Here is a 14,031-nt window from a genome sequence, read left to right as displayed (position 1 = left end):
TTATTAGGACAATGGACAGGAAACTAAGGCCAGCCCCTTTGATTGTCTTCAATGCTGAACCTGGTTAGCATACGAACAAACCAGTGACTCATCATGAATGATAAAGTTCCCTCCCTTAGACTAGATGTATGCACTCCCCCAAACTAGATAACACATTGCTGATCAGACACACACAGGAGTTAGTTGCTGTTTTGTCCCAGACGATGATGGAGGTGCTGCCAGACCAGTTCCTGTATTTATTTACAGAGAGAGAGAGAGTGAAATGGAGGGAAGACTTTTATATGAGAAAGATATGGTGATGTATTTGCTGGCCTGTAACTGTATGTATTTTGTATTAACTGCTTACTGTATAAATTGTAACCATGTAACTATATATATACTGTACACTGTTATATATTGAATAGATATCCTTTTAATAACAAATATATACATCAATGAGCTCTGGAACTCAGATAATGTGTGGGTGTATTCTTTTCTCTTAAGGGATGTAGTGTTTTGAGATGTACAGCACACTTTTATCGTATATGGTAATAAGATGCGCCTGGCATCTGCAGTATATATTAGAGCATGCATTTTAAATACTTGTTAGAAAGCAATTTGGTATTTACATATTTAATCCACATAGTGCATAATTTACACATTGCCTACATGCACCACACCAGCAAGTTTCATTTGCTAACAGAGGGATTCAACTTTACAGGATATGAGGGGACATAATTAGGTTAGGAGGTGGTGTTTGGTATCCAGCTGTACAGTATTACAAGGGCAATATTCCGCTTGCAGATTGCAGAAAGTAGCACGCTCCTGCGCATAGATATGCGCAGGAGTACAATATTAATATTACACTGTATTTACTGTACTCTTGATATTCGTCTGGAACCCAGTAGAGAACATCTGCAAGTGCACCTGGACCAGGCATCGCCCACCTATTCAAACTGACCTATGACCCCCCTGTACTGTAAATGACCAGCCCTTTGAACTATGGGTGAAGAGATTACAGTTTCCTTTGTTTCATGCTTTGGACTATTGTATAAAAGCCAAACCACCAGGCCGGTCAGACACATTCTCTGAAGGTCATCTTTCCAGATTGACTGAGGACCGGGACCGGGTGGCGCAGGCGATCAAACGTATGTATCATTGGTTGTAGCTTCTTCTCTTGCGTTATTGTATTTCTGTTGTAACCCCCTTTTAAGCAAACATTTGTTGCTGTGTTGGACCACAACATTACATATACAATTGGTGTCGCATTCCTTTCCTGTTAGGGGTTATAAAGTGTATTCGGCCGCACGTGTAGCTACTTTGTGCTTACAGCGTGTCGGCGTGCTTACGCAACGTGCATAGGTGTGCGCAGGGGGGGTGCCTGGTGCGCACAGGCACCCCCTAATGTCTGGCACCTCGATCTGACATGCCTGATGCAGCGATTGCCGAGCAGGCTGATTACTGTCCCCTCTGCGCTGCACCCTGTCAGGACTGCATTACTGACCAGACGCCTGGGTTAATCAAGGATGCCACCGCCCACCCGTCACACCCGCCACATGCCCACCTCTCTCCTTCTATGCTATGCCAACTCCAGACACTGATGAGGATCAGCATGCAGCCAGCGTTCCTCTTAGGAAGACAAATTCAATACTGGCAGACGGCCGGCAGCAGCTTTGACACGTTACTCGTTTTTCCAGTAGCAGCAATAACTAGTCTGCGACTGTCAGTGTCAGTGAGTGACTGACTTGTAAGTAAGCTGCTGCAGCTTGCAGGGGAAAGAGAGGGGGAGCCAGACCAGGCTGAGGAGGAGCAGTGTAATTGCATGAGTGCCATCAGGGGTGTTTGGTGCACACCACAACACCTGACAATGTATCTGCTTTATTAGGATTGGTACAAAGGTGGAAATTTTTATATGCGTTGACCATCAATAGATGGTTCTAGACACGCCCAAAAGGCGGTGCTAGACACACCCCTCCGACGGTGCACCCCCTAATAAAATGTGCTGCGCACGCCAGTGGCAACGTGTATGCATTTCATAGGGGTTTTACACACACGCTTAGCGGTCGCAGCAGCCTGAACATTTCTGTATTTAAGGTATTGCTTTTTCTTCCTGTAAGTTAAACAAACTTAACAATTAATTTAAGTAAGCAAAATAAGAAGGACTTTTAGCAGGAAATATTCCCCATTTTATTAAGAGGTTTTTGTCAGCTTTTCCACCAGAGTAACTGGAGTTTGAACACTCTTAACTCTTGTTCAAATTCCATACAGAGAGAAAGAGAGAGATAAACTGAGATTGTCCAGTCAAACCTAATTAAATCTTTAGTCATTTTAACCGGAAACTCATTCTAAAAGCTAACACAGATTCAAGTAGTTCTGACATAGAAAGCACTTGTTTTTATTACCTGGAACACTTAAAATGTGCACAAACGTGACAGAGTACTCAGACTGTGATATATGAGTAAATATGGAAACGTACTGTGAATTTAATGATTTATTACTTTGCCAGTAAAGTCAATATTGATTGCTGGACTGGCCAGAGGGAGTAGGGCATGTTAAACTCAGTTGTGGATAGGATATGGTATTGACTTAAATTTGATTTACACTAACCATTTATGCCTAGGATATTCTAGCATAACCAGTTTAAAGAAGACACAGTGACGGTGTGTTCCTGTACAATAAAACTCTTTAATTGTTTTGGATGTGCAAATTATACCGCATTGTTAGTAACATAACTCTGTTAAATGATACATTGCTGTTGTGAATCTGTTATGTTATTGAGTCCATTATTAAAGGACGTTGGTTAATAAATACATTGTGCAACAAAACCTTTATATAAGTTCTGATTATGGGTTTCTTCCTCGCCTCACTGCAAACATTGAAGTTCTAGGAGATCCAGTAAGAAAGAGACAAGCTACTACTACAGAACTAAATACTTACCTGTAGGATGTAAAATCATACTTACCTTTGAACACCTTCACGTAATATTTACCTGGGTGTTACACTGCTACTTTGGCTCAACATTTGCAATTGGGATTTTTTGTTCAGTTCTTAAACTACCAGCTGACACTCCAAGCTAACTGTATCTTGCATGCCCGTGGACACTTGTAGGTCCCTGCATCATTACATTCAAGGTACGTTCCCATGAGATCTGAACATTCATACTGTATATCATTTTATTATTTGATGTTATCCCAGTTTTCTCCATCTGCATATTTTGATTACCGTATTGTCTCACCTAAATGCAGCACCATGGTCTCCACTCCAGCTGTTCTTTTTTATTTTTCTACAATTCCCCACTGCATGCTGCACTTCAATGGGTGGCTAGTCCGGCCCACTGTAACCTACAGGATGTTGTGTGCCCTGGATGTCTGTCTGACCTGGTACTTTCAAGGGTAAGATGTGTAACCCATTGAAATGATGATGCACAGGTAATCTTGTTAGCTTTGTATTCTCTTATCCTTTCTCGCCTTATCTCCATGTACTTTATTTGTTTGTTCCAAAATTGTAACCTAAGTAGTGTACCTAATCATGGATACCTCATCTGGTACTCTGTGTGGGATGAAAACTGCACAGTTCTGAAGAACTTGCAAGGATCTCTTCTAGTCATATTCTCTCCCACTGTGGGACATAGGGTCCAAGCATCACCTTATCTGTTCCTATGTAGTGCACCTAAAATGGCTACCCCACCAGGATCCTTTGTGGATAGGATAAATGACCCTGCAACCGATGATTTAAAATGGCTGCCACACCTTTTTATTATCTCTGTAACCTTCTATATCATGATTTTGCTACTATTTTGGAAATGTAAACCTGTGTATCATGTTCTTTCCACCTGTTAAGTGCTTTGAGTCCCAGGGGAGAAAGAGTGCTATATAAATAATTAAATAAATAATAATAATAATAATAATATTAATAATAATAATTATTATTATTATTATTATTATTATTATTATTATTGTAACTCTAATATCTCAGTAACTTTTTACCAAGTCAGGTCACCTATTTGCTTGGTTACCTTCTTTAATGTCTTTTTGCTGCTCGCCAGGGTGACCTTGCTCTGCCTTTGAGTGCTGCTGCACGGCATGACATCATGATGCTGCAATAAACATAAACATAAAAAAAAAATTAAGCACTGGTCACTGCAGGTGCAATAAAGCTACAGGGGTTTCCAGGATGGACCTCGTACATGCCTGCACCATGCTGATCACTGCAGCAATGCAGGTGATGGTTAGAGCTAAGTTTATTTGTGAGCTCCTCTGCAGCCCCCTAGAACCTAAAGATGGTAAAACTGTGTCCCTAGTCCCTCCCATTGCCAGGCCTAACTCTAATATGTACTGTAGTATCAGCAGCAGTGCAAGTGGGCGGGTACGGGTGGGTACGGCGTACCCTTAAGAATTTAGCCGTGGGTACACCATACACACTGCCAATGGGCCGATGCTCCTCGCCGCTCCCTCCCTCTGCTGCTCACCGCCGCTGCTGCAAGGGGAGGAGAGTGCAGCATTCTCCTCTCCTGCCCCTCAGTGTCTTCCTTCACTTCAGCGCTGCCCATGAGCCAATTAGAGCTCGTGGAAAGGGAGCCAAGGCTGCCAGACCGTGAGCTTTGATTGGCTCACAGATCGGCGCTGAATTGAAGGAAGACACCCGCACCGCTGCTGGAGACTGAGGGGCAGGAGAGGCGCACGCTGCGCTCTCCTCCCCTCACACACACACACACACACACACAGGACAGCAGCAACAGCAGCGGTGACCAGCAGTGGAAGGGGGCGCATGTATACCTGGCACTGGGGGCATATCTGGAACTGGGGGGACATGTGAATCTGGCACTGGGGACATATCTGGCACTGGGGTAACATGTGTATCTGGCACTGTGGGCATATCTGGCACTGCGGGGGACATTTGTATCTGGCACTAGGGGCATATCTGACACTGACGGCATATCTGGCACTGGGTGCATATCTGGCACTGGGGACATATCTGACACTGAGGGCATATCTGGCAGTGGGGGGACATGTGTATCTGGCACTGCGGGGACATGCGTATCTGGCACTGTGGCCATATCTGGCACTGCAGGGACATGTGTATCTGTCCTTGGGGGCATATCTGTCACTGAGTGCATATCTGGCACTGGGGGGACATGTATATCTGGCACTTGGGGCATTTCTGTATCTGGCACTGGGGCCATATCTGGCACTGTGGTGGCATTTCTGTATCTGGCACTGGGGAGCAATGTATATCTGACACAGTGGGTGCATTTGTGTATCTGACACTGTGAGGCAATGTATATCTGGCACTGTGAGGCAATGTATATCTGGCACTGGGGGCATTTGTGTATCTGGCACTGTGGGGCAATGTGTATCTGACACTGTGAGGCAATGTATATCTGGCACTCTGGGGTCATTTGTGTATCTGGCACTGTGGGGAAATGTTTATCTGGCACTGTGGGGCAATGTGTATCTGGCACTATTGGGGTCATATGTGTATCTGCCCCTCCCCCCATATGTGTTTCACGCCCCCATTTTCATTGGCCACACCCCATGTGGCATTCAGCCACACCCATTTTTTTGAAGGCGCGTGCACACAGTACCTATAAGACATTTTTTCTACTTGCACCACTGAGTAGCAGGCAGGATAATATCTACAATATAAAGCAGCTGAAAAATATAAAATTTTTAAGTATTATAAATTTTCACCTTATCAAGTCCTAAATCAGAATTAAACCCTTAGTGGCAACAACAAAATTGATTTGGTGTAATAATTCTGTTTTGAAATTAAGTTCTGATAATAACTTGACAAACTGAATTCCTAACTAATAACAATTACTTGGCAACAAATTGGTTTTATAATGCATGCCAATGCTTGCATAATTGATTAACAAAAATATTTTGTGTTACAAATGAATCATTTATGAGAGCGTACAGCTGCTAACAACTCTAATTGGCAGCACAATTTTTGGATTCTTTCCTACATTACATGAGAGCATATATTAGTGGTAAGGGTGTAGCTACCATAGGTGCAGGCAGTGCAACTGCTTTGGGGTCCAGAGCTGAGAGGGGCCCACCTTCCCTGTCAAAATACATCCTTTGAAATTATTTCCTTGGGGCCTGCAATATAGGCCCTCATTCCGAGTTGTTCGCTCGCAAGCTGCTTTTAGCAGCATTGCACACGCTAAGCCGCCGCCTACTGGGAGTGAATCTTAGCTTATCAAAATTGCGAACGAAAGATTCGCAATATTGCAAAAATACTTCTCTGTGCAGTTTCTGAGTAGCTCGAGACTTACTCTTCCAGTGCGATCAGTTCAGTGCTTGTCGTTCCTGGTTTGACGTCACAAACACACCCAGCGATTGGCAAGACACTCCCCCATTTCTCCAGCCACTCACGCGTTTTTCCCAGAAACGGTAGCGTTTTTTCACACACTCCCATAAAACGGACAGTTTCCGCCCAGAAACACCCAATTCCTGTCAATCACATTACGATCACCAGAACGAAGAAAAAACCTTGTAATGCCGTGAGTAAAATACCTAACTGCATAGCAAATTTACTTGGCGCAGTCGCAGTGCGAACATTGCGCATGCGCAGTTAGCGGAAAATCGCTGCGATGCGAAGAAAATTACAGAGCGAACAACTCGGAATGACCACCATATTTAGGTATGCCCCTGGACCTGCTCATTGTAATGTGGTATAAAATGAAATGGAGGTCATTTTAATGTTATATAATATGAACCGGGGCACTGTAATGAGTCGGCCCTGTCGTTTCCACTGCACTTCGACACGGATTATTCCCGGGTCGGATCTGTTTCCACTTAACTCGGGTAAGCTCTGTAAAAGCCTATTGAAGTCACTCGTTACTCAGTTCTGAAACACGGGTAATGACCGTTTCCACTGCAAAATACTCGGGTAATTACTGTGTCACCGTGTTCAACCCAGGTAGCTACCCGGGTAAGATTCCAGGGTCACTCAACCCGTGTTGAGCTGTTTCCACTTACTAAAAACCCGTGTTGATGCCCCCCCCCCCCCCCCCCCCCCCCCCGTGCAAAAACACGGGTAAATTGAGCTAGTGGAAAAGGGGTATTATTGTTTTGTTTATTTTCGGATGTACCTGTTTGTGAAAGACTGAATATTGGGCCTAATTCAGACCTGATCGCTGCTGTGTTTTAACACAGCAGCCGATCAGGTCTGAACTGAGCATGCATGGGCGGCGCAGTGCGCTGGCACATGCCCGACAGCCGACAGCTGTCTCAGCCCTGCGATCGCCTCTGCCTGATTGACAGGCAGAGGCGGTCGCTGAGCGGGAGGGAGCGTGCCTGCAGCATTTGGCCGCCTTTTTAGGGGCGTGGTCCAAGCAACGCAGGCGTTCCTGTACTTTGCGGGAGGCGGGCCGCTGTGGCTGCATGATGTCCCATGCAGCCGCCGCGACTCAGACAGCGATGAATAGGAGCTGCGCTGGTAGGGAGCTACTCCTCAGGTACAAAAGCATCACCACTTTGCGATGCTTTTGTACTTGTGCTGGGGGGTAGGGCCAGACAGGCAAGGTGGACTAGCGCTGTGCTGATGCATCCCCCCGCATGTCTGAGTAACTGATCGTAGCCGTGCAAAAATTTGCACGGCTACGATCAAGTCTGAATTCGCCCATTGTGTTAAATACAGATGACCAAGTGTGTGTTTTTTTTTTTTGCTGAATTACATTATAAACCCTGCCACTGAGAGTTTGAAGGGTGACATTATGCACAATAAGGTGATTGATATCACAAAAGGTCAATAAACTACAGTTTATTTGATAAGTGTACTTGCATGATTGTTAATAACCTTTAGAGCTTTCTTTAATTTGGAGGTTTACCACTGTGTCTAAGTAAGTAATGTCATTGTTAATGGAAAGAGACAAGCCTTTTCAGAAGCTTAACTAACATTGTCCTTGCAAAGGAGTGTCATCAAACCAAGGACAAATTTGTTTAAAACAGAGTTTCCCAAATTCCGCTATTACTGTCCAGGTTTTGAGGATATGCATGCTTGAGCATAAGTCACTTAATTAGTACCTCAGTTAATTTGATTTAACCATTTGGACTCAAGAATGGAATGGAATGGTGGAGTTTGGGAAACTCTGGTTTAGAAGATTTGTGGAGTATCATTACAGTTTATCTTTTGAACCCAGTAACTGCCATTGTTGTTGGCATCTACAGTATATCCCTTTTTGGTGCTCTCCACTGCCTGATTGGTGACAGCAGCTGCTAACAAACATTGAGCTTAATTCAGACTGGATCGCGGCACAGATCGCAGTCTGAAGCCCGTTGTAGAGTGCGTTCGCGCACCCCGGGAGACCTGTGAGATGCTAAAAGCATCTCAGGGCTGCGATCGCCTCTGCCTGATTGACAGGCAGAGGCGGTTGCGGGGCGAGAGGGGGCATGCCAATATCATTAGAATGCCTTTTGCGGGGCGCAGTACAGAGAACGCAGGCATGTCCGGACCATTGCTGGGGCAGGCCGCGGTAGCTGCGTGTGATGTCAGGACATGGCGGGTAGAGATGAGCGGGTTCGGTTTCTCTGAATCCGAACCCGCCAGAACTTCATGTTTTTTTTCACGGGTCCGAGCGACTCGGATCTTCCCGCCTTGCTCGGTTAACCCGAGCGCGCCCGAACGTCATCATGACGCTGTCGGATTCTCGCGAGGCTCGGATTCTATCGCGAGACTCGGATTCTATATAAGGAGCCGCGCGTCGCCGCCATTTTCACACGTGCATTGAGATTGATAGGGAGAGGACGTGGCTGGCGTCCTCTCCATTTAGATTATAAGAGACTGAGAGAGATTTACTGGAGCTGACTAGGAGGAGTACTGTTACTGTAGAAGTGTAGAGACTGAGTGGAGAGAGTTTACTAGTGAGGACAGTGCAGTTTACTTTATAATCCGTTCTCTGCCTGAAAAAAGCGATACACAGCACACAGTGACTCAGTCACATACCATATCTGTGTGCACTGCTCAGGCTCAGGCCAGTGTGCTGCATCATCTATTATCTATATATAATATTATATATATCTGTCTGACTGCTCAGCTCACACAGCTTATAATTGTGGGGGAGACTGGGGAGCACTACTGCAGTGCCAGTTATAGGTTATAGCAGGAGCCAGGAGTACATAATATATTATATAGTGAGTGACCACCAGACACACAGTGCAGTTTATTTAATATATCCGTTCTCTGCCTGAAAAAAGCGATACACACAGTGACTCAGTCAGTCACATACCATATCTGTGTGCACTGCTCAGGCTCAGGCCAGTGTGCTGCATCATCTATTATCTATATATAATATTATATATATCTGTCTGACTGCTCAGCTCACACAGCTTATAATTGTGGGGGAGACTGGGGAGCACTACTGCAGTGCCAGTTATAGGTTATAGCAGGAGCCAGGAGTACATAATATATTATATAGTGAGTGACCACCAGACACACAGTGCAGTTTATTTAATATATCCGTTCTCTGCCTGAAAAAAGCGATACACACAGTGACTCAGTCAGTCACATACCATATCTGTGTGCACTGCTCAGGCTCAGGCCAGTGTGCTGCATCATCTATATATATTATTTATCTGTCTGACTGCTCAGCTCACACAGCTTATAATTGTGGGGGAGACTGGGGAGCACTACTGCAGTGCCAGTTATAGGTTATAGCAGGAGCCAGGAGTACATATTATATTAAAATTAAACAGTGCACAATTTTGCTGCAGGAGTGCCACTGCCAGTGTGACTGACCAGTGACCTGACCACACTGACCACCAGTATAGTTAGTAGTATACTTATATTGTGATTGCCTGAAAAAGTTAAACACTCGTCGTGTGACTTCACTTGTGTGTTTTGTTTTTTTTATTCTATAAAAATAAAACTCATTCTGCTGACAGACAGTGTCCAGCAGGTCCGTCATTATATAATATATAATATATACCTGTCCGGCTGCAGTAGTGATATATATATATTTTTTATATCATTTATCATCCAGTCGCAGCAGACACAGTACGGTAGTTCACGGCTGTGGCTACCTCTGTGTCTCTGCACTCGGCAGGCAGTCCGTCCATAATTGTAATACCACCTAACCGTGGATTTTTTTCATTCTTCTTTATACATACATAGTTACATAGACATCTTCTCTTTATCAACCAGTCTATATTAGCTGCAGACACAGTACAGTACGGTAGTTCACGGCTGTGGCTACCTCTGTGTCTGCACTCGGCAGGCAGTCCGTCCATAATTGTATACCACCTAACCGTGGTTTTTTTTCATTCTTCTTTATACATACATAGTTACATAGACATCTTCTCTTTATCAACCAGTCTATATTAGCTGCAGACACAGTACAGTACGGTAGTTCACGGCTGTGGCTACCTCTGTGTCTGCACTCGGCAGGCAGTCCGTCCATAATTGTATACCACCTAACCGTGGATTTTTTTCAGTCTTCTTTATACATACATAGTTACATAGACATCTTCTCTTTATCAACCAGTCTATATTAGCTGCAGACACAGTACAGTACGGTAGTTCACGGCTGTGGCTACCTCTGTGTCTGCAGTCGGCAGGCAGTCCATAATTGTATACTAGTATCCATCTCCATTGTTTACCTGAGGTGCCTTTTAGTTGTGCCTATTAAAATATGGAGAACAAAAATGTTGAGGTTCCAAAATTAGGGAAAGATCAAGATCCACTTCCACCTCGTGCTGAAGCTGCTGCCACTAGTCATGGCCGAGACGATGAAATGCCAGCAACGTCGTCTGCCAAGGCCGATGCCCAATGTCATAGTACAGAGCATGTCAAATCCAAAACACCAAATATCAGAAAAAAAAGGACTCCAAAACCTAAAATAAAATTGTCGGAGGAGAAGCGTAAACTTGCCAATATGCCATTTACCACACGGAGTGGCAAGGAACGGCTGAGGCCCTGGCCTATGTTCATGGCTAGTGGTTCAGCTTCACATGAGGATGGAAGCACTCAGCCTCTCGCTAGAAAAATGAAAAGACTCAAGCTGGCAAAAGCAGCACAGCAAAGAACTGTGCATTCTTCGAAATCCCAAATCCACAAGGAGAGTCCAATTGTGTCGGTTGCGATGCCTGACCTTCCCAACACTGGACGTGAAGAGCATGCGCCTTCCACCATTTGCACGCCCCCTGCAAGTGCTGGAAGGAGCACCCGCAGTCCAGTTCCTGATAGTCAGATTGAAGATGTCAGTGTTGAATTACACCAGGATGAGGAGGATATGGGTGTTGCTGGCGCTGGGGAGGAAATTGACAAGGAGGATTCTGATGGTGAGGTGGTTTGTTTAAGTCAGGCACCCGGGGAGACACCTGTTGTCCGTGGGAGGAATATGGCCGTTGACATGCCAGGTGAAAATACCAAAAAAATCAGCTCTTCGGTGTGGAGGTATTTCACCAGAAATGCGGACAACAGGTGTCAAGCCGTGTGTTCCCTTTGTCAAGCTGTAATAAGTAGGGGTAAGGACGTTAACCACCTCGGAACATCCTCCCTTATACGTCACCTGCAGCGCATTCATAATAAGTCAGTGACAAGTTCAAAAACTTTGGGTGACAGCGGAAGCAGTCCCCTGACCAGTAAATCCCTTCCTCTTGTAACCAAGCTCACGCAAACCACCCCACCAACTCCCTCAGTGTCAATTTCCTCCTTCCCCAGGAATGCCAATAGTCCTGCAGGCCATGTCACTGGCAATTCTGACGAGTCCTCTCCTGCCTGGGATTCCTCCGATGCATCCTTGCGTGTAACGCCTACTGCTGCTGGCGCTGCTGTTGTTGCCGCTGGGAGTCGATGGTCATCCCAGAGGGGAAGTCGTAAGCCCACTTGTACTACTTCCAGTAAGCAATTGACTGTTCAACAGTCCTTTGCGAGGAAGATGAAATATCACAGCAGTCATCCTACTGCAAAGCGGATAACTGAGGCCTTGACAACTATGTTGGTGTTAGACGTGCGTCCGGTATCCGCCGTTAGTTCACAGGGAACTAGACAATTTATTGAGGCAGTGTGCCCCCGTTACCAAATACCATCTAGGTTCCACTTCTCTAGGCAGGCGATACCGAGAATGTACACGGACGTCAGAAAAAGACTCACCAGTGTCCTAAAAAATGCAGTTGTACCCAATGTCCACTTAACCACGGACATGTGGACAAGTGGAGCAGGGCAGGGTCAGGACTATATGACTGTGACAGCCCACTGGGTAGATGTATGGACTCCCGCCGCAAGAACAGCAGCGGCGGCACCAGTAGCAGCATCTCGCAAACGCCAACTCTTTCCTAGGCAGGCTACGCTTTGTATCACCGCTTTCCAGAATACGCACACAGCTGAAAACCTCTTACGGCAACTGAGGAAGATCATCGCGGAATGGCTTACCCCAATTGGACTCTCCTGTGGATTTGTGGCATCGGACAACGCCAGCAATATTGTGTGTGCATTAAATATGGGCAAATTCCAGCACGTCCCATGTTTTGCACATACCTTGAATTTGGTGGTGCAGAATTTTGTAAAAAACGACAGGGGCGTGCAAGAGATGCTGTCGGTGGCCAGAAGAATTGCGGGACACTTTCGGCGTACAGGCACCACGTACAGAAGACTGGAGCACCACCAAAAACTACTGAACCTGCCCTGCCATCATCTGAAGCAAGAAGTGGTAACGAGGTGGAATTCAACCCTCTATATGCTTCAGAGGTTGGAGGAGCAGCAAAAGGCCATTCAAGCCTATACAATTGAGCACGATATAGGAGGTGGAATGCACCTGTCTCAAGTGCAGTGGAGAATGATTTCAACGTTGTGCAAGGTTCTGATGCCCTTTGAACTTGCCACACGTGAAGTCAGTTCAGACACTGCCAGCCTGAGTCAGGTCATTCCCCTCATCAGGCTTTTGCAGAAGAAGCTGGAGGCATTGAAGAAGGAGCTAAAAGGGAGCGATTCCGCTAGGCATGTGGGACTTGTGGATGCAGCCCTTAATTCGCTTAACAAGGATTCACGGGTGGTCAATCTGTTGAAATCAGAGCACTACATTTTGGCCACCGTGCTCGATCCTAGATTTAAAGCCTACCTTGGATCTCTCTTTCCGGCAGACACAAGTCTGCTGGGGTTGAAAGACCTGCTGGTGACAAAATTGTCAAGTCAAGCGGAACGCGACCTGTCAACATCTCCTCCTTCACATTCTCCCGCAACTGGGGGTGCGAGGAAAAGGCTCAGAATTCCGAGCCCACCCGCTGGCGGTGATGCAGGGCAGTCTGGAGCGACTGCTGATGCTGACATCTGGTCCGGACTGAAGGACCTGACAACGATTACGGACATGTCGTCTACTGTCACTGCATATGATTCTCTCAACATTGATAGAATGGTGGAGGATTATATGAGTGACCGCATCCAAGTAAGCACGTCACACAGTCCGTACTTATACTGGCAGGAAAAAGAGGCAATTTGGAGGCCCTTGCACAAACTGGCTTTATTCTACCTAAGTTGCCCTCCCACAAGTGTGTACTCCGAAAGAGTGTTTAGTGCCGCCGCTCACCTTGTCAGCAATCGGCGTACGAGGTTACATCCAGAAAATGTGGAGAAGATGATGTTCATTAAAATGAATTATAATCAATTCCTCCGCGGAGACATTGACCAGCAGCAATTGCCTCCACAAAGTACACAGGGAGCTGAGATGGTGGATTCCAGTGGGGACGAATTGATAATCTGTGAGGAGGGGGATGTACACGGTGATATATCGGAGGGTGAAGATGAGGTGGACATCTTGCCTCTGTAGAGCCAGTTTGTGCAAGGAGAGATTAATTGCTTCTTTTTTGGGGGGGGTCCAAACCAACCCGTCATATCAGTCACAGTCGTGTGGCAGACCCTGTCACTGAAATGATGGGTTGGTTAAAGTGTGCATGTCCTGTTTTGTTTATACAACATAAGGGTGGGTGGGAGGGCCCAAGGACAATTCCATCTTGCACCTCTTTTTTCTTTTCTTTTTCTTTGCATCATGTGCTGATTGGGGAGGGTTTTTTGGAAGGGACATCCTGCGTGACACTGCAGTGCCACTCCTAGATG

The 14,031-nt window shown here is 45.8% G+C and overlaps 1 long non-coding RNA gene across 1 annotated transcript in view; it reads right to left on the bottom strand.

Moving 5' to 3' along the window:
• LOC134935481 (uncharacterized) overlaps window positions 1-14,031 on the bottom strand; it is a 256,413-nt gene that overhangs the window by 102,859 nt on the left and 139,523 nt on the right. Inside the window, exon 2 of the long non-coding RNA XR_010180174.1 lies at window positions 3,995-4,075. This is a non-coding gene — a long non-coding RNA (uncharacterized LOC134935481). The remainder of the gene's footprint in view (window positions 1-3,994; window positions 4,076-14,031) is intronic.

This window comes from Pseudophryne corroboree, chromosome 6, assembly GCF_028390025.1.
Source record: "Pseudophryne corroboree isolate aPseCor3 chromosome 6, aPseCor3.hap2, whole genome shotgun sequence".
Lineage (NCBI taxonomy): Eukaryota > Metazoa > Chordata > Amphibia > Anura > Myobatrachidae > Pseudophryne > Pseudophryne corroboree.
The sequence above is the reverse complement of the archived record's forward strand: the minus strand, read 5'-3'. Positions and strand labels throughout refer to the sequence as shown.